The 21,044-nt window shown below is 37.3% G+C and overlaps 1 protein-coding gene across 1 annotated transcript in view; it reads left to right on the plus strand.

The window, feature by feature from the left end:
• The window catches only part of LOC121901160 (LIM domain containing preferred translocation partner in lipoma), a 136,625-nt gene that overhangs the window by 13,743 nt on the left and 101,838 nt on the right, over positions 1-21,044 (plus strand). Inside the window, exon 2 of the mRNA XM_042417867.1 lies at positions 10,266-10,311. The gene's annotated coding sequence lies outside the window, so the exon portion shown is untranslated. The remainder of the gene's footprint in view (positions 1-10,265; positions 10,312-21,044) is intronic.

Below are 21,044 nucleotides of genomic sequence, written 5' to 3' on the forward strand. Positions count from 1 at the left end.
ACCTTCGATTATCAACAGCAAGCAGTACAACCAATTAAAGAACATGTATTTATGGTGTAAAGGTCACAAAATATTAACATTTTGAATTACCTGACATTTCAAAGAAGCTTCTTTAACTTAATTTAAACTCCTATTTCTTTTTGGATGGACTGCAGTGGGCCAGCACTATAAACTCAAAAGTCTGTCTCTGACTGACTGAGTGATGAAGTGACACCATTGGTCGATCAAGTGTCACCACTTTTTGACTTAGTCTGGTTGTTCTACTAGTGGTTCTACTATTTCAACTTAAACTCTTGTAAGTTTCCATGAAGTTGCATAGGAAGTGTTCACATTACAATGCTCACTCGACAGCAAAGCGGGATTGTAATTATACAGAGCTATAATGGGATATCATCTACTACCAGGGAAGTGTTGTAGGATAAAAAGGGAATGTAAATGATCCTTTAAAGTCTGTGCTATTTGCCTTTTGGAGTAATTCTACACCCATTTTGAATTTACCTCTTAACCTGGCATGGGTATCCTTGAACGTAATTGAGAGAAGAGAAGCGAGGTAGGAACAGGGAAGCTTCTAAAGATAAAAAGTCTTGAGGTATTTGGTAAAATCGGAGGTTTCAGGGTATCCGTTCTGAAGAAGCTGATAATTTAAGCTTTTTTAACTCTTAGCCAATATTTGTGATAAAAGGCAATGCTAAATTGAGTAGGAAGAGTTATGATTTTCCGCTACATCAGGTACAACACTCTTTATTCTGTAGCAATCTAATCTTGTCATTGTAACTGAGTCGAGAGTGTCACCAGCAGAAATTTGACCTTATCACTATTAGAAAGAGCTATGTGAACAGAGCTGCATTTATCAGTCTACTGGCACACTGTACGTGTGAATATTTCACATGGCTCATTGGCAGGATTAATTGCCAACAAGTCCCCTGTGGTCCAGGAATACAATTACCTACTGACCCAAATCATTCTCTTGGCTGGAAGTCACTGTCTCTGTTCTGGCAGTGTTACACCTGGCACTGAGTCTTCACATAACCTCACACTCACCCATACATCAAGGCGGTGTATTACTTTATGTTTGTGTGTGTTATTCAGACTGTGTATGCAAAATAGAGGAGTGACAGGCTATTTAATACCCAAGAGACGATTTTATGGTATTTATCTGTGGAGGAGAACCTTTGCGCACCTGTAGATAAACAGGTGCGTCAGAGAAGACCACAAGCTGACAATAATAGACCTTCATCAGGTTATAAGAAAATAACCTGAAACATTGTTTCCAATAAGTCTCCTCTAATTGCAAGCACAGAAGACAGTGTGCAGGAGTTCTTTGTTCTATTATGGTATTTATCTGTAAAGTTTAATCATTAATCAATAATTAATCAAAAATATCCAGTTGAACTCTGATTTTTAGATCTTGATTTGAACTTGACTCATCTGAATGTGGTCCATTCAAAAATTGAGATGCTTTGAATTTGGGCCATATCTTTTGCAAATGGGGTTTTCTTATCTGAGCTACTCATTTAAAGTAAGGAAAGCTCTATTAACCAAAAAGCCCGACCCGACAATTGAAGTCTTTTGCTTTGATAATTAAAATTTGAGTGAGGTTTCAGGCTCTGAGGTTGGATGAGACTCTCATTATCGTGTACTGTATGTAAAGAAATGTTGTCAGGGAATGTATTTCAGGCCTTGCAGAAGTGTCTAATATTGACTCTTTTGTCTTGTAATAGGGTTACATTTTTCACAATTTTCTGATATTTTGCAGACCAACAGAAATACATATTATTATGTTGAGGTGCTGTTTGTTGTGGCAGAGTCGCCTCAATGTGAATTCTTCGTCTTGTCTGGTGTTCTTGATTGTTGATGTTGATTGCTGATCATGATGTCAATCAGTCGCTCATACTGATTAACCTATATTGAATTCCATGAGGGATATAAAAACAAACAAACAAAAAGCCAAGGCTTAACTAAATGGACACCATTTATTTATTTATGGTGCTGTTAAGAGCACTAATGCTGTAAGATTTAGAGTTTAAAGCATTGCTAATGCTATTACAAGTATATAGGAAGAGGTGGAGGGGGCTTCTACATACTGTTGGTTTGTCACAGCATAAAGAGAAAAGCTTCTTTGTCCCTCCACATGTGCTTTTACTTGCAGTGTTCTCATGTCATATAGGAGGTTAGAGGTTATGGCCCGGGTCTTAGTGAGTCGCCCCAGAGTCTGCTTCATTAAAGGATTATCCAATTGTATGGGTCCAATTGAATGTAGCGTGCATCGTGGATCAAGTCGTATAGTGCAGCCGTCCTCGGCATTGACATACAGCCTGTATACTATATCTGGCTTGCTTGTTATTTGAGCTCCCTGCTTGCTTTTTTAGGTTGCAGTCTGTGGGCTTTAAGCTGAGGGTGAGAGGGACCTTACGTGTCAGGTTTGAGGTCACTTGTGTTAATATCAGACAGATCCAGTACATTAGATGGGTTCCCTAATCTCTTAAATCCCTTCACTGGCCTAACTTTCATTTGTTGTAGAAGCATTAAATTAGGAAGAAACATATAAACCAAAGCCCTAGATTTGTTTTGCCACCTGTCAGTGAGCAAAATTTCCTGTTCTTCTTTAATGATTAAAGCACAAAGACGTAAGCCATCTTTTTCACTAAGGAATGGGATGACAACCCTAACAGTAACTATATCTCAATGAAAACCTGGTATCACAAAGTTTTTCTGTTAATATCATTATGAGACTCCACTATCTGTTTACATGAATACTTTTTCATAGGGAAAGAGGGGCCCTTGTTTTTCTTGTGTGTTGCCCTCATGGTACGTGGAGCTCATGTGGCTCTGTGGAATTTGAGTTTGTTTTGCCGAATGCTGGAGAAAGCATTTTTTTTCTTGACATTCCAGAAAAACAGGCAACATAACTTTCTGATGCATGAAAGAGTATTTGTTCCAAAAGTATAGATATACTTTGAATTAATCAGTTTCCATAGAAAATTATTGGAATTGTTGAAATTAATAAGGAAAAGCAGAAATACAATGAAAATGACACATCTTGGTCCTGCACTGAACAGTGACATTTTATTACAGTTATCAACATAACATTGCATGAAGAGATTATACATTGGCCCCAGTTAATCATACTGAGAAATTTTCATAAAAACACATGCATAGGTGCTTTGAATTAGCTTCATGTTGATTCAGTGCATTGCTTGTGTCAGCAGATTTAAGGTAAATTAATGTGTTCTATACAGTAGCATTTGCAGTGTTCATTGTGAGATCTTTATAACGTAATTGCAGTAGAAGCACAGTGATCGCAGTGCTCATAACATCTCCTCTATGTGACACTGTTGTCAGTGACAGCTGGAACAACATAGTGACCATTAACCAATCATCATCTCTGAGTTGACTGCAACACTGGTGGGAGCCTCCACAGATTCAATTTTTTTGACAGGACCACAGAGCTCAGTGCAGAAGCTCTGTGCTATGGATACTGGTCTCTCTGCAAGTGTTCCTTGTAACATAAATACTGCACATGCAGACTAAATTGTATTTTGTATTGAGATAGGGCCTATTGATGCATTAAGGTTACAGTCGAGATTGAAAGAACAAAAATGCCCACTCCAAGCACTGAACCTTCACAGACTTTGACGTCTTCATCACTGTGTGCTGGAGGGTGCAAGGACTCAAAATGCTGTTTGAGGAACACTTGGCATTGATACTTAACATTAAAGACTTAAAGAAAGTGCACACATTGGCTCGAAAAGTTCACAAGAGAGCCCTCAAGGACAAACCTGATCCTACACAGACTTATCAGGAACACGTCATAGTCTGAAAGTCTGACGGTGGACTTTGGGACCGGGTCATGGGGCAACTGGCAAACAGGAAGGAGGGCTTGAATGCAGAAACTTGCAAGGGAAATCTGGAAATCAGGAGACAAACAACACAAATCGGTAACAGGCTGGGTCAGACCGCTACGGCAGCAAGACAACATAGACCTTGATAAGCAGCCGAGTGGGTCAGGTGAAACTCAGTGGAGGCAACCTGTGGGCAGGTGAGGAATGACAGACTGTAACATTCCAGAAAACACAGCTGAGATTAGGGAGGGGAGACACTCAGGCTGTGTCTGACTGACTGTGTCTGAAGATGAAGGGGAGTCATGAACGTGGTATAAATGTAGTTAATTCAGTTCATTTCCATTCAGTTCAATTCAATTCAAAACACTTTATTTGTCCCTGAGAGGAAATTTGTAGAAACATGTAGAGTAGTACAATTAACAAATAACACAATACAGGAAATTTTTAAAAATATGTGGAATGCAAAAATAAGCTGTTACATTATGATACTAGTATAACACTAGTAATAGTGCAATAAAAGTATTATGCACTATACACAGTATATGTATTGATGGTTAGTTCTATAATAATTAGGTGCATGGTAATTCGATGAACATAGATAAGACACGATGGCAGTCTGCTACATGCCCTTCTACTTACTGCATGTAGAATAACAATGGTCAGAAATGCTACTGTGCAAGACTATTTCAGCAACTTGTGCTTCTTTGTTTTACTTGCTAAAGATTTTTTTCAGTATTAATGTTATAAAAAGTTGATGGCTTTGTTTAACATCATTTTGTAAAGCTGTATAATATGAGTATAGCAGTCAGTTGTGGAAAACAAATATACTGTACATTATATACATTTTAACCTTCAATGGAATTAAATGCAGTTTGAACGGAGTTTAAAAAGTATTCATAGCATTTCTGTTTTGCACAGTGCCCATTTGATCAGGGAAGGGAAAAAAAGCTTTCAGATACATGTTCAACTGTTTAAGTCATACATTATGTTTTTTGTACACAGGCTTCTATCTTTTTTATCCTTTTTATCAAGAAGCAGAGATTCAACCAGGAGAGTTTCATTCCCAAACAAGCCGGTGAGGTACTTCAACTGTCAGTCACCTCACATTGTCTATAGAGAAAATGAATGGGTCCTTTTCTATACTTTCGAAATCAGCACTGGAAAAAGCTCCTTCCACTTCACAACGCAAATCTAACTATAAAGCAAGGAATCTCTGTATGTCTGTCTATCTGTCTGTATGTGTGTCCTTCGCGTATCTCAACAACCATTCATCCAATCGACCTCACACTTGGCAGGTGTACTGCTGAGGACCCAAGGAAGTGCAGTGAGGAGTGTGAAGTTGTTTGGATGGGTGGTTCTTGAGAAATATATAAAAATACCTCATAAACAACACTGATTTGCTTCTTCTTCCAGTAATTTTACTGTTGGCTTTCATTTTCTCTTCCAAATAAATTTGACTAAACTGGGAGTTTGTTTTCAAGGTATTATTATTAACAGTATTATTGTCTGAACGCTTGTGCTTGTTGCCTTGTTGGAATTGTTTTTAGACTAGTCATTGCATTCCAGGCCGTCTGAACTCAAAGTACATTTCCTGTGGTGGCTCTCACTGCTGGATTTGCATATATGTTTCATTTAAGTATTATTTTAGCTTATTTTGTTGAGGTTTATTTCACTCCACATTCCCAGCATGTACTGACTGAAAGGTTAATATAAGGACCCAAAGAGAGGTCTATTATTTGTAACAAGGTGTCTATATTTTGAATCCCAGTTGTAGGAGATGAAAATTACAAGACAATGATTCTTCAGACAATGCCTCCCCTCCTGAAATGGTATATTTACATCATCAAGAGGTGTAAGCAAACTGGGGCTTTTGAAAGTCACTGCTACATTCAGCCTGCAAGCCTGCTCACCTTTAAGTGAGGGCTGGACATATTCTTGGTCCAGATGAACCTCTCATGAATGGTTAGCAGATATAAATCAGATGAGCCACTTGTTTCCTGTCAAGGGTATTCTCTGCACTCGAGTCTGCCCTCAGGCAGATTCCTGTAAAGCTAGTGGTACTGTACCATGCCTAGTTCAGAAAAGGTACCACACACTAATTTAATCTGAACATGCCTTTCACTTTGCTGTGATGCTGTAAAGAAGTGGTTATAAATACACCATAAAGCCCAGGGAAAAGGCCAAGGTGTTTTGAGGGATATGTATTTTTCATTGGTTTGGTCTACCTTTTCAGGCTGTAAACATTAAGGCCCAATCAAGTTGTCCATTGTAGGAGCACTTAGAAAGCATGTGTCCACAGAGGAAATGGACCCACCGTTTCAGCTTTGGCAGATATGTACAAGAAGCATGTTTGGGTTAGCTGTTGTTAAAAAAAAAGGCATCATGAGTATTCAAACACATCATATATAACCTATAAAAATAGCAGAATGATCCAGAGTGCAGTACCAAGAAGAAGATGAAGGTTAGAAGAAGGGTGTTACACATGTACACTTGTTTTTAGTCTCTTTGAATCCTGTCCATCATAACCTGATGAATAAAGACCTTTTCAGGGCCTAAATTACATTTCTTTGACAGATTGTGGGTCTTTAGAATTGTGTTAATGGTCCAATGTACTTGGATGATCACTTGTGTTTGATAGCAAATTACTTTATCTGAACGTTTAATGGCTTCGATAATTTGAGTATTTAGCTCTTTGTGTTTTTTCCTTCGTCTACAAGATGGAAAATAGTTGAACCTAAGTTATCATAATGGATTTGGCATTGAGCGAAATTAGCTCATTTTATTTGACTGTCAAAAAATATGCCTTGAACATTTCTGAGGGTCCGTGGTGTGACGGCACATCTTAGCCTGTTTAACCTGATGTAATCTAATGTAAAAGCATGGCCCATCTGCAGGAAATGTATGGTTAATTAAATGCAGTTGTGTAAGGTTGCACCCAACAATAGTAAAGGAAGTCGAGGTTAGATTGTGATAGTCAGTTGTAGGCACAGTATTTCCTGATATCATATTCAGTTATGGATTTTGGCCATGGCTTCAGGCTGAGAGTAATTCACCGATGTCGCTTTCATTTATTAGGGCAGCTTTACAAATGCGGCTAAGACTTTGGTTCCTGTTAAGCTCTACTTGTATAAGCTGTTTTTTTATGCTGCTTACATACTTTTATTAATAATAAAAAATACCACTGTGTAAAATGGAGTTATGGGTGGGTGCAAGTTTGTGTGTATTCTCTCAACCTTTGTGCTATAATATGATATAAATATTGCTAGTTTGCTGTTGATAAATGTTTTGTATGTTATTTATGGAATTGCACTGGGAAACTTTAAGCCGTTGCCATTTTGCTATAAACTATCAAACACATGAGGAGATTGCAACGCTCCTATTAAAGTAGTTTCAGGTGAATAATTTGGCCTTGATATTTCTAGGAGTACACGTTGGAGGATCACAAGAAAGTAACATTTTGGGAACTTTCCCATATCAGCTTACAGGTATTTTAGAAGTACCAGTGTTAGAATAAGAAGGGACATTAACTCTCTGCCTTAAATTTATTGGTTTGGCTACAGTTAGCAACTGACAGCCAAACTGAAACCCACGGGCCCATCTGACCTGTGTTTTCCACGACTGTTGGCCAGATCACCAACTAACTCCGTCTCAGCTGGCTATTTCCTTAGACTTCTTAGCACAGGACGTACTGGAACCCTTTTGTTTTTGTTAGGATCTGTATCTCAGAGACTGTAAGTCTAAGATCAATCAAATTTAGTGGATGGGTTTTACGTTTCTGTCACTGCTCATGGAAAAAAAAATCACTGCAATTGGTCAGATATTTTATTGGTGCTACTTTATAAGTAGTAATTTTTATATTTTGGTAAACCCTGAACCTTCTGAGAATCCTTTTCACATTTTCTTAGCTGGAAAGGGAGTCACTAATTTTTCATAGGTGTTTCACTGCTGCAGAAAATCTAGCCATGAAGGAATGCTTGTATCATTAGATTCCAAGAGTGAATATGTTTACTGTGTGTGCGTGTGAGGCATGAAGTTGCTAAAAAATGTTTGCATTCTGTAAATCTACCCTGGGTAAATAAAGGTATAAATAAAATATCACAACTGCATAGTGGTGGTGCACAGTTGAAGTTGATGGTGAGACAAGCAAACAGGAAGTGAGGAATATTTTTTTTGACACTTAATAAGGTCCCTAGCTAGCTATTACTTTATTATTCAATGTTGTATGGGTAGATGGCACAGTAATTACGGTATATGCTGTATGAGTAGCAGCGGTTTGGCCTTGATGGTGGTGCCTGGGGGAAAGCTGATGATGGTGTTATAGAAGAATAGACAGATTTCACTTTTTTGTGGCTTTGGTCCCAGTAAAGACCGTTGACAATGAGCTCTGTGAAGTATTCAGAATAAACAGGACATGTTTTCTGAAGGGCACATTGCTTTTGAGTTTTTCTGTCACTTTTCAATGCTTTGTGAACAACAAATTAAATTTCATGCACTTCTTTTGTATGGGGTGCTGAGCAGAAATTTCAGTGGCAGATATATATATATTTCAGAAGAAGCTGGATTTATCTGCAAGGCTAGATACCATTAAGGATACGTGGAAAAAATACATTTTGGCAGGATTTGTGTGAACTGTCCCTTTTAAGGTGCATTTTCTGCCTCATAGTCAGTGACTGTGGTCAGTTTCAGTCTGGTATTGGTTAGATTTGTTTCTTTTGCTTAAACATTTCTTCTACTTTTACAGCTGCTCTTACAGGTTCACTTACATGTAGTTTACCACCAATTATATTTATAAACGTAATGATTAAAGTCTTTCCTTTCTGTCAATAATAGACCATTGTATATCTACAGTATACTTGTAACATATTTTATTGATATTATGTATATGTTATGTATATGTTATGTTATGTAAGATATTATATAGTGACAAATAGTTACAAAATATTGTGACAAATATTTTGTTTTTCTGACCAGCAACCCAAAACTCAAAATATTCATTTTACAATGATTTTAAAGAGAAGAAAGCAGCAAATCCTGATGTTGGAAAAGTTAGAACCAGAGAATTAGTGTTAGTTGCTGCCGATTAATTCTCTAATTGTTTCAGCTCTAATTATTACACATACTTATTATTATTCAAATTTTTATGGAAGAAGTTGCTTTAAGACAATATTTATGCTTCATTTATTAGGTTATTTTTATGTCTTCTGATATGAAGATTTATCAATCATTTACTAAAAACACACAAATTACCTGATAGTAATAAAGAAAAGCATTCTCTTTTTGTGATAACACAAAGTATAGTACCTGTGTTCAGTGCTCTACGCTAACACTCCTAATTAAAAGTGAAAAGTAAAACAGGTTTTGAGGTAAACACATTAAAATTACTCAGTAATTGAGACTGCATTTTGAATAGAACAAGAGTGTCAGACTGCATGAAAAGACACCAAAATAGAGCTTGTTCATCAACATCATTTCCCTGGAGAAACATGTCCCCAGCACCTCGGCTGCTGGTTACTTTTCCTCCGCGCCTGGCTACTCGCTGTGCATGTGGAAAACAGCGCCTCTGAAAATAGGGAGCATATGCTAGAAGAAGGAATGCAACTTCAAGTAATACTTGTTCCTTAACATTAACACAGCGTAAAGAAACCGAAGTGAAGTTGAGAAAAGACTTAGTTGTCAGTTGCATGTTCTCAAAACATTGTATTATACTTGCAAAAAAAAAAAAAAGTATGAAGGAGGCATGGATAACAATCCCAAACTGGCGCCCACCAGTAATTATGATGTGAGTACAAAGAGATTTTTGCCATTCTAAAGGGAGAAGGGGAGTGTAGGTGTATTAATTCCTATTCCTTCCTGCTTCCTCGACTTGGAAGTTCAGATTTAGAAAAATAGACCCCCCCTCCCTCAAAAGAAAAGAAAAAACAAGAACTGTCACATTGACTGACGCCAATCGTATGTAGCATCTGTGTTCCCACTACTGCTCCCTATAGTATATGAGACACTGTGGCAATGTGGGAAACTGACAATGTCAATTTATCAGAACAAAAGCATTCCTCAGCTAGAGGAATACACATCTATGGGCCCTGGAGACAAAAATCATTCCACCCCCACCCTTACCTGTATCTAAACAGAATGTAGGACATTCACAACACCAGAAATAGAAATTTCAGTCACAATTATCATTTTTGAGTTTATCCCCTGCAGTCAAAAGTTAGTGTTTCACTTTAGAAGTTAGCGCTGCACTTTAATGGTAACTTTACTAAAGTAAACAATTGAATGTAAGTCAGTGAGAGGAATCAGGTGCCCAAAGAACTAATGCAACCAAAGATTGGGCATTTCAAATGAATTGATCTGGATCCATTCTGCCCTAAATGGTTATCTTGTTGTGAAATGTAATTTTACATTTAAATTGTTGTTTCTTTTCAGGTGTCTGATCCTGTCTTCCCCACCATTGCTTAGTGTTAAAGTTTTGGTAAGTGCTCGACCTCCTTTCTTTCTTTTGTCTCTAGTTTTCAACTACAGTACAATATATTTACAAGCCTGTTTTAAACAGAGATCCCGCAATACTGCCGTAAAGAAGACCCCTCATTACGCCAAACTCATTACGATTTACACAGAACCAAACAAAACTGGTACAATGTTGCCCTAGTGTGTGATTTTTTGATAGCATGCTGGTGTTCCGCAATCAGAGTAGTGACATGTAACACAACAGTGTTGGCGTCTTGTGTGACGTACAACATAAGTGTTGGAACTGAGTGTTGAGATGCTTTTGCTAGCCGTGCACATTTATACCACTCTTTAATGCCTAATTTTTTACACAACATGGACATCGATTGAGCTCTGTGACCACCTCCGCTTAACGGCAGAACAACAGTGCCCCCCAATTCCGTGTTTGTACGTTTTATAAAGTTAGTTTTATACAGATTTCAGTCTGTATGGTTTTATAAAGATAACACAAGAACTTACTAATATCTAGGTTATTGTTATTAACATTGCACAGTTTAATGCTTTAAAAAAAGCTTTTTCATTTATTAAAAAAAATGGCTGTAAATTGCAGTTACATACAGACATAATCAGCACCTGATTTTTTGACATATTTGCAATTATTTTAATCAAAAATATGATTGGAACATCGTTTTCACTGGACTGTGCAAATCTGTGTCCATTATAAAAGGCTAGTCAGTCTGAGTTATTGTTCTGAATTTAAATGTTTTTGTAAAGCCATTTCATCAAGGTGTAAAATACTGAAATATTGTTCCCCAGCTCAACTATTTTGCTGTATTGAACCGGAAATGAGGCATGGATTTAATATGCACACATGTGGGTCTGGACAAATTTCATTCTTGTTTCAGTACAAGTACAGGATATCAAACTGTGTATGTCTGTAATATACACATTTTTTTCCCAATTATTTGCATTGTACAACACCTTGTAAGGTTTTGAAAGGCGCTTTATAAATAAAGTTTACTTACTTACTAATGATAATTAAATAGAAAAGCCTTTTTATTATATTATATGACATTATATTATATTGTATTTTATTTTTTAATTTATATAATTATTATATTTCTATTAATTACGTGTTTATTCTATAAATTATGAATTCCTCATGTAGTTATTGTATCCATATTTCTTTAAGATAATTTTGGCATCTCAGTAACTACAAAGACAAGTTTAACTTTTGCAAACATAATAGTTGATTACTGATAAAATTCCCAAGCCTATTCAATGCATTTTTGTCACAGAAACTTGGCTAAAGGGCAGGGGTTGCCCTAATGACGTACTGTGAGTGTTCCCATGATGCATTCCTGATTTATTCAGTTAGCCTCGGTTATGAGGAAAACAAGTCATGTGTTTAAGATCAAAAATGTAGAAAAACAGTACCTTCTTTAATCAAATGAAGCTTTGTCCAGTTAGTTTTTTCAGAGTCCTCAGATAGATATAAGCCAGATTTTTGCAGTCCAGCTAAAATTGCCTCCTGCATAGGAATTAATTTAGAATTAAGTGAAGATTTCAATTCATTAATTGTCATAGCACCACTGCAAAATTACTGTATATGGATGTGTGGTACTTTATCAGGCCCGGTGTGGTGAGTTTGGCATAGTGGCCAAAGTCAAAAATACAGGTCATATGATGCATTACATTTGCAACTGCTACAAAAGAAACAAAGAAAATTCACTGAGTATCAATTCATATTTATTGTAAGGCAGCTATAAACAACACTAACCTAATTAATGTGACTCATGAGAATGATGTTAAGAGTCAGAAAGAAAATAAGGTAGCCTATTTATTATAATTCTTTGAACAGTTGCCCACTGGTTTTTACGTTGTTTACTAATGTCAGTGTCAACTAAAATGTCAAAAATACTTTAAAAAACAGGACTTTATCCAAAAAAAAATACCTGTTAATAATAAAATCTGCTTGTAGACCTTATTACTGCATTTTAAATATGCATTAGGTACATTAATTAAAGGACCAGTGTTTTGGATTTAGTGGCATCTAGCAGTGAGGTTGCAGATTGCAACCAACTGAATACCCGTCCCCTCACCCTCCTGTTCCAAACATGCAGGAGAACCTACAATGGCCACAAAACTTGCGAAAAACACAAAAGGCCCTCTCTAGAGCCAGTGTTTGGTTTGTCCTTTCTGGGCTACTGTAGAAACATGGCGGCCTCCATGGAAGAGGACCTGCTGCCCATGTAGATACAAAGGGCTCATTCTAAGATAACGAAAACACGATTCTTATTTTCAGGTGATTATACACTAATTAAAACACTTATGAATATATATTCCATTCCTGCCAAGTCTGTTCTGCTAGATGCCACTAAATTCTACACACTGCACCTTTCAGTCTACAGTGCTTCTTTGTCTTTATCTGCTGATTAGCTGACTCTTTGTTGGTGTTATTTCTGATAAGCTGCTGAGAACTCCCTTAACAGCCACATCAAAATTGTATTTGCGTGTCCTGATAACGCTAATGGTCCTTGGTATAATTGATTTAAAATATAATTTCAGTAGTGTTTTAGTCATGCTTACTTTGTCTATTTTAAAGTCTAATGGAGCAGTTAATACTTTTTTGTTTTTTGGTCCTGTTACAAAACTGTGTGCCATTAGATTAACGTCATTCAGTCATTTGTCTGGATAATCACTTTTAAGTAGCTTTACCAGCTTGTATTAGTCACAAAAACCCCTATCAACCAAAGATGCTCATCTGAAGTCTTCCTTCAGTGAACAGACCTTTCTCAAAATACACAGACTATACTGAACAGAAGATACAGTAACACAGTATATTGTGCAAATTGTAAATGCAAGCACTGAAATGAGCAAGCTCTGAGGTGTCTGTGTTTAGCAAAGCATGCACTGTTGTTGAATACCAAAATTCAATATATTTTTGAAACAGATGGCAAGGTGCTCATATGGGAACCTGAGCTCTTCTTCACTGAATATGAAAATGTTGAACAGGTGGTCCAAGAAGCTTCATTCCCTGCTACGGCTTTCATTAACACACTTTTATTCTTCTAGTAATAATAAGCTTGCTTCTGCCCTTCGAGACAGAGGACCTGCTTCTTTTTTATAGGCAAAAACTGTCAAAGTCTGGCCTTGCTATGGATTATTAGACACAACCCTTTCCACCAACATAACCAAAAACCATAAAAGACATGGACACACACATACAGTGTGAGAATGTTTTATGATCTGATAGGTGTCCAGAATTCAGTGTTTATTAGAGCATGGGTCTATTTTGTGATCATGTATCAACTCATTTTCAGTGGCTATGTGAAACTACTCTGCAGTCATATTCAGATATGTGCATCTCAGGAAGGTGTCTGTACAAGGGATGCACGATATTATTGGCATGTCATCGGTATCGGCTGATAAAAGCTTTATCGGCATTGGCGAATTCTGCTGATTATGAGAGGCTGATATGTCGCCTTCCCCTCTGCCGCATGACTGTGCTTCCCTCAATGGACTGTGTCACCCTGACGGTCCTGGTAATTCCTCCACAGGCTCCACTTCACTCAGTTGCCCGTCAGGCCAGCTGCTTCTTCCGGCTTTAACCTGAATAACAAACCGGTGCTTGGTTCATAAATATATAAAGAGATCACATAAACCATCTAGCGTTAACTTCTTGCAAACGTGATTTTCTGGCGCCATACTAGCTAGATAGCAGTTGAGGACTGACCAACAGCTAATGCTAACAGAAAATAAATAATGGTCTAAATCTCTGTTATACGTCTAAACACATCATATCAATATTTGAGTCACCTTAATCAGGCTGTCTGGACCATTCAGAGCAGCTGCTAGGCCCATCACCCTTTGAAACTATAACATTAGCTAATGTTATGTTAGCTCAGTTACTAGTAGCAACAGTATCATTAGATGATATCTGATATCTTCACTGTAAATTGTCAAACATGAATTACCAGCAGTTTGTCATTATTAAGTGGACATACATACATAAGTGGACAACTACATGCTGTAGCTATAAATATAATATCACATTTAATGTAATTATTTGGATTATTAAAAGGTCATTTTAAACCCCAGTAATGAAGCTACATGTATGTAGCATTGTAGCTTCTACAGATCACATTTAGTGATAAATGTTGCTCATATTGGTCTAGTTTTCTAGGTACAGATGATTTTTAAGGTTATTTGAAATTGACCTTCAGGTAAAAAAGTAATAAAATATTTGTCAGTGGTACTGGAGTTAATGCTTTATTGCCATTTCAACATAGTTGACAGAAATGCTTTGCTTTGGTGAGCTCACATAAAACAAAACTCGCCTCCCAGACAACCGTGCCTCAAACACTGTGTCACATTTGGTTTCATTAACCTAAACAGCATAAATGCATTGTAATCAGTGACCTGCAATACATATAGCTCTTTATTTTGTATAGGTCTGTCAAGATTAATGCCTTTTTTGAGAAATAATTTCCACTTTGGTTAGTCACTATCAACAAATATATAACAGATACATTGATGTATTCTTCAAAAGAGCCAGTGGCAGTTTTTTCCACATATTGTTTTGTAGAAAATTGCCATGGAAACTATGGGCTTGAATTTGTGTCAGGGTCATCAGTGATGGTAAAATCACTTTGTCTTTTACATACTGAAAGAACTGTGTGATCTTTTCAAGGTTTTTACTAATTGCTTTACAGTAGTTTAAAAATATATTTTCTTTGTTGTAAGTTTTTCTTGTTAACATTTGCAGTACATTCATAATTTGACAGACTAAGAGTGCAGATGATCAGGACTAGAGTCTGTCTGGGGTAGATTTATGAAAATGCAACTGTCACATCTTCATCTACAGACATAGAGGGGTTCCCTATTTATTCTCACAACAATTCATTTACAGTATAGAGTCATTGGTCATTTCACACAAAAAGCAATATTTGTATTGTTTCATACTTGAAAAATAAATGATCACATGAGCAAGACAAGGCGAGGTTTATTTGTATAGCACATTTCAACAAGTGCAAAGTGCAGGACATTTCAGGAGTTTTTGAAAGTGATTTTTGTAAGAGTGGTATCTTTAAGAGGATATAAAAAAGCTTTTTATCCAGTGAGGTTTATCATTTATTTGTTCTTTAGTTAACTTCAGAACCCTTAAGAGACATTTAAGCATAAATAAGCAAAGGAAAATGTGACTGTTTGCATAGTGAGGGCTAAAATCAACTAAATACATTTTACCCACAACCTTACTAACCTCAAAAACACTCATACACCCTCTTGGTTCATGACAAATAATAGAATGACACCCTGCACAGAGAAGTTTGGTTTTATTTCTCAACCAACATAAAAGCATCACAGTAGCATAGAAGAGGACTGAGAGACTACCTTACATGCTCAGGCCACAGTGGCACTGTGAACTTAACTTGCCAGGGAAGGTTCTTGGTTTCTCAGACTGTTTGGATTCCTGGCTCACAGTTTGTCTGTTTGGGCCAGATTCTTGAAGCGCACATCAAATCGACGGATGACTAGCGAGGCCGGCTGCCAGCTGAATTTCAAGAACAGTTTAGCTTCACTGTAGAATTTCAAATGCTTAACTCTTTGTTGGGCTTGGTTGGAGCTATGGCCATGGTTTTCCTTGACTCATTTTTGAATGTACAGGCTTAATTTGAAAGGACAAATCCTCCAATTTTTGCTGTACTCTCCTGGGGATGCACCAGGGAAATTATGTTACAGCCTCCTTTTTTGGCAATTTTGTATTTTAGGCAATTTCTCCTTTCAAAAGCCATGTATTTCAATCCAACCAAATACCAGCCCACTTTAAGTAAGGTAAACATCTTTTAGATACATACATACAGTATGTCCTAATTTTGATTCATACTGTTCTTCACAGTTTCTTCAGAGCTTTTCCAACCTGATAATCCCAACAGTTATGTTTGCATTTGGTGTTAAAACAGCTTTCAGGACTGAAAGAAAACCCCAGACAGAATCTTGTCCAAATATGTTTGTTTGGTATTTGCTTACATTGCATAATGCCATCTGAAAATTTTGCACATATCAAGTCAATAAAATATATACAGTATACGGTAGATAATCTCTCAACTCTTCAGCATCTAGTTTTAGTGTCTCACAGTTTCATATTAAAATTTTAGGATGCTACTATATGTCAGAACTTATTTTCTGGGTGTCTAGAGACTTTGTGTCCTGAAACCCTCAAAAACACCAGTGTCACATTCCACAAGCCCTGCTCTGTGTTGAGACTGTGTTATTGTAGTATAGTGGCATACAAATTTCTTAAATGGACCATATACCCATGTGATGTGTGTTGGTGTCAGCACATTAAAACATGACATGGTATAGTCCAGTGATAGTCCAAGATTGTCCTGATTGGATAGTTCAGAACAAATGATGAAGCCAATGAATATTGTACTGTTTGCTTACATGGTGCCTGAAGTGTTTTACATTCATAAGCACTGCTTAACAAAGAGCCACGAATGCTCTGTTTTGGCATCTATTATCATGGGATTTTGCACCTCATTAACATCAAATTTGGCAGATTTAGATGAACGGGGCTGACAGTGCAGTCATGTCACAGGGGTAATCTTTCTTTTCTGCCTGCCTTCCCTTTTCCTTTCCTTATCCTTCTCTCTTTTCTTTACACATTACTGTGGAGTTTCTGGCCCATCCAGCTCCATTAGATAATAGTCACTGAGTTATGACGGTTGAAGTGGACATGCCCAAGTGGTCAGAGCTAGATTACGTAGCATCTGAAATAAATAATTTGCTTGTGATATCTGTCCTAAAGATGCAATCATAGATTCCCCAAAGGGAGATACTCTGTCACAGACTTTGTTGTTTTATGCCATCAAAAAGGAATTGCTGTATGTACCAGACTCACTTAATTTGTTTCACACAGTTTGGAAAAAAATAGTTTGCCAATTTTTTCCTTAAAGCAGTACTCCACCCCAAATCAAGCTTTTTAGTATCAAATACTCTCCTCCTGTAAGCCTGAAAGTTGGCTGTTAAAGGTTGGTTACCACTGAGGTCATGTGCTCTGTATTTTTTGAGGAATTCCTTGTTTTAGGCAATATGAAGGAACTTTACATTTTACAGTTGTAAAAAAAATTACATAAGGCTGGTATATTATAAGCCAATTCCATTATTTTCAGACTATGTAATTACTTTGCCATACTTTTAGGCCAACATAAGAATGATTAAATAGTCTTCGGCATTTCTACGCAGAATTTTAGTCCTGATAGTGTGAAAAAGACTGTGAACACAGCAACATTAAGACCTTTATGTTGCTAAAATAAAATTTACACAAAATTTCACTGAACAATTAAATAGTTAAAATATGAAAAATCCAAGTAATTCAAAAAGACCTTTTTTTGGTATGTTTGTGGTGTGCTGAGGAGACTCATGACGTCAGTACTAAACCCTGGCTACTGTCCTGGGCTGTGGTCAGCTTTATTCACGTCAGGTGTACTCCAATGGTAGCAAGTTTTCACAGTGTAACCGAACTTTCTAAAAGTCAGTATAAACCTCTCAAACGACTGCTGCAACATAATTCACTCCCTCGCTTTCCCATCTGTATGCTCAGCATGTTCCAAACATCCATATTTTCACCAAAAAAGGCAAAACATGGCTTAATACACAACTTCTGTCTGTAGCTCGCATTTGCCTCCGTTCTGAAGGACAAAACAACCATCTTTTAACGGTCTTATTTTTAGAAAAAGACAATTATGTAGGTAGAGTATCTCTTTAATTTAAACCTTAGTTATGATATTGGTTACAAAATAGTTAGAATGATTACTTAGCAGCATAGTATTTCTGAAATAGTATCCCACTGAAACTGTGACATTTGAAAAGAAGCTTAATTTCAGAGAACTTCTGTAAAAATCCATCACCTGATTTTGACTTCATGCAATCTTCATGCAAAAAAGCTAAAAGGCAGATAAAATCAAGACCGTTTAGTAGTTTATAGTGAGTTAAGATACAGATTGATTGGACTTGCTTTCTCTTGATGGCTGTGCTGTCTTCATTTTTATACCTCTGTTATTGGCAGTTCATTTTCAACAGTATTAATTCAGTTGGTTAACTGTATGTCTGGTACTGTGACACTGAGAGAGCATATTTAGAATGCAGACACTGTGAGCTTTAATCTATTTTATTGAATCAATGCCACCCCGTTGGCTGGGAGGGGCCACATGCATTAACTATGCAATGGAAAATAATGGTGTATTGAACTGGCATATGATAGAACCATTGTGCCTTTTGTTCACAGCTCTTCAAATATGTTTGATGGTTGCCATCAAGCCACATGTTCACACACTGAGGATGAAGGTCTGTTCTTAAACAAGTGCTGTAGAGGGGAAAAAATCACCCTCTGCAAGGAAAAGTGAAGAGCAGAAAACAAGTAAATAAGACATGCTTAGGGGGGAAAGATTAGATTAAGACAACCCCGGAGTGATTAAGAGGCTGACATAGATACCCTGGCTGGATTTTTAGATGGACCAGTTAGCGGGGCTTGGATTGGTTTTAAGCAGCAGGAACAGATAAACAGCAACAGTCATCAGTCAATTAAGGCTAAAGCCCTCCAAAAACAACTAGTTTAACTTTGCTTTTCAATTAATCTTCTTTGGATAGGTCACCAAGGGTCGTAGCGCTGCCGAGTGAGCAGTGGAGAAGGAAAAGATTAAGTAAGAGTCCAAACAACTGGGCACCAGGACTAAAGCCCAAAGCATTTAACCCAGCCCCTCTGATGCTGCACAGATGCTTTCAGCCAAGCAGGATTTCAGCACTTTGTTTTTCTTCAGCAGATAGACAAAGATCTGATTTATTTCAAGAAATGATCTGTGGATGAATCATGGAAGTCCAAACGTGTCCAACTTTTAGATTTACACAATCGCCTGCTTTTCTCTGTTCTACCGAGCCCTTTCAAGAGCGTTTTAACATCAAAAAAACACATCTGTGCTGTAATATGTTTGTCAAAGCGATCTGTAAGAAATCCCTGAGCTAAAGTCCTCATCTGCTGTGGGGGAAAATCTCTGTGATGTACTCTTGTGGATTGAAATCATCAGTGTTTATCGTACGGATGAAACAAATCTAATATAGTGACTTGCTTTAGAGATTGCCACTGTTTTATATAGCCCTAAAATGTAGATTATCAACTTGTAATCAATCTCAAGCTCTTTGTTGCTGATAGTCTTTGAAATAACAGTCTCCCACAGTGGCTGAGAATCTTATAGTGAGCTTAGCCACTGGTATTGTGTGTTTTTAAAGAGAGTATGAGGAAACCCGGGCTCAGTGTGACATGATGAAGTTATGGGCCTAAAGCTCCTCATTGTTATGTATCTGCGGTCCTGCAGTCCAGTGCTGCAGACTATAGAGAGGGTGAAGGAAACAGTGCTGTTGCTGCCAACCTGCCGGGTCTGTTTCTATTCCTAAGAAAAGAGTGTACAATTGAAGCAATACCTGTAAGTCAAGACAAAGGGGTAAGGCACCCTGGCTGTTTGTCAGACTCTTTCATCGGGCCGAGCTCAAACCGAAATGATTTGGATACAATTGCAATGTGAAATCTCTGTCTGCTGCAATTGCTTAAATGGTAGCTCAAGTATTTAAAAAAAAAAAGCTCAGATGAAATTGTCATGAGCTTACACTCAATTCATGTCTTTATATCCTATGCTGTGCTAAGGGGATTCTTGAGCAAAGTCATCTGTATTCTGTAAACAAAGTGTTATTGATGAGTTGATTCTATGTGGCTTTGCCAGTGAGCGAGCCGGGGAAGGGATTATGTCCCCAAGCCAAAACCCAATAGAAGTTTGAATAAGGGGATAGATGCGCAGTGCTCATTGTAGCAGTAGAGGATAAGCTGTGTTCAACATTGAAATAACAGCTACCTGTGAAATGAAAAGGTTTTGGAATCTCAGACTTGCTGAAGCGGGAAATATCTTCATTTACTGTCACAGAATGATAAATCAACAAAAGTTTATTAAGTGAGTACTAAAGGCAACAGAAACGCCCTAATTCATTGTGTTTTGGAGCATTTTCACTTGATGTTTGTGATGATAACAGCTTACCGAGGGCCCATAATTGGAGTTTTTTTCTGGAGACCTTTGATGAGGTTTCATTTACTGAAGGATTTAAGCATTTCCAGTAAGAGACTGGAAAGGTGTGACTACAGCAGCATACGGCTGAGGCTGTGAGAAATCCAGAAATCCTCTAATCCACCATTTTTACAGTACACGGATTATATTATATTCTGTGACTTTTTTTTTCTGTTTTTATGTCCCTCTTTGCATTTGTCTGTCCTCAGTTTGGTGTCAGTCACTGTTGTTGTTCAGCTATGAGGGATGTTATTTTGTGCTTAATGTTGCATCTGGTCAGTGGGCCAAGATACATCCACTTAGCTCTGTGATATCTTAAATCAGTTTGACAGTAAATAAACAGTAGACCTCTCCTTAGATACCCTGCCTGTCAGTGTTGTACTGCTGCATAATTATGAGGAATAACAGCTAAAAATGTGCAGTCATTTCAGGCATCTTAAAGCCCCTGAAAATGCAGTTTTTAATCTTGAGTAATTCCTCTATAATATTAGATATCCTTTACTAAGCATCAACAATCAAAGTTAAAGTTTGAAAAAAAAACAAAAACACGATTAGTTATTTTTTCTTAAGAATTTCACAGTCAAAACAATCATATCACCTGCTTCATCAGGACTTTGTGAGAGAGGTTTGATCCGATTTGATTGAC

Source organism: Thunnus maccoyii, chromosome 7 (genome assembly GCF_910596095.1).
Source record: "Thunnus maccoyii chromosome 7, fThuMac1.1, whole genome shotgun sequence".
Lineage (NCBI taxonomy): Eukaryota > Metazoa > Chordata > Actinopteri > Scombriformes > Scombridae > Thunnus > Thunnus maccoyii.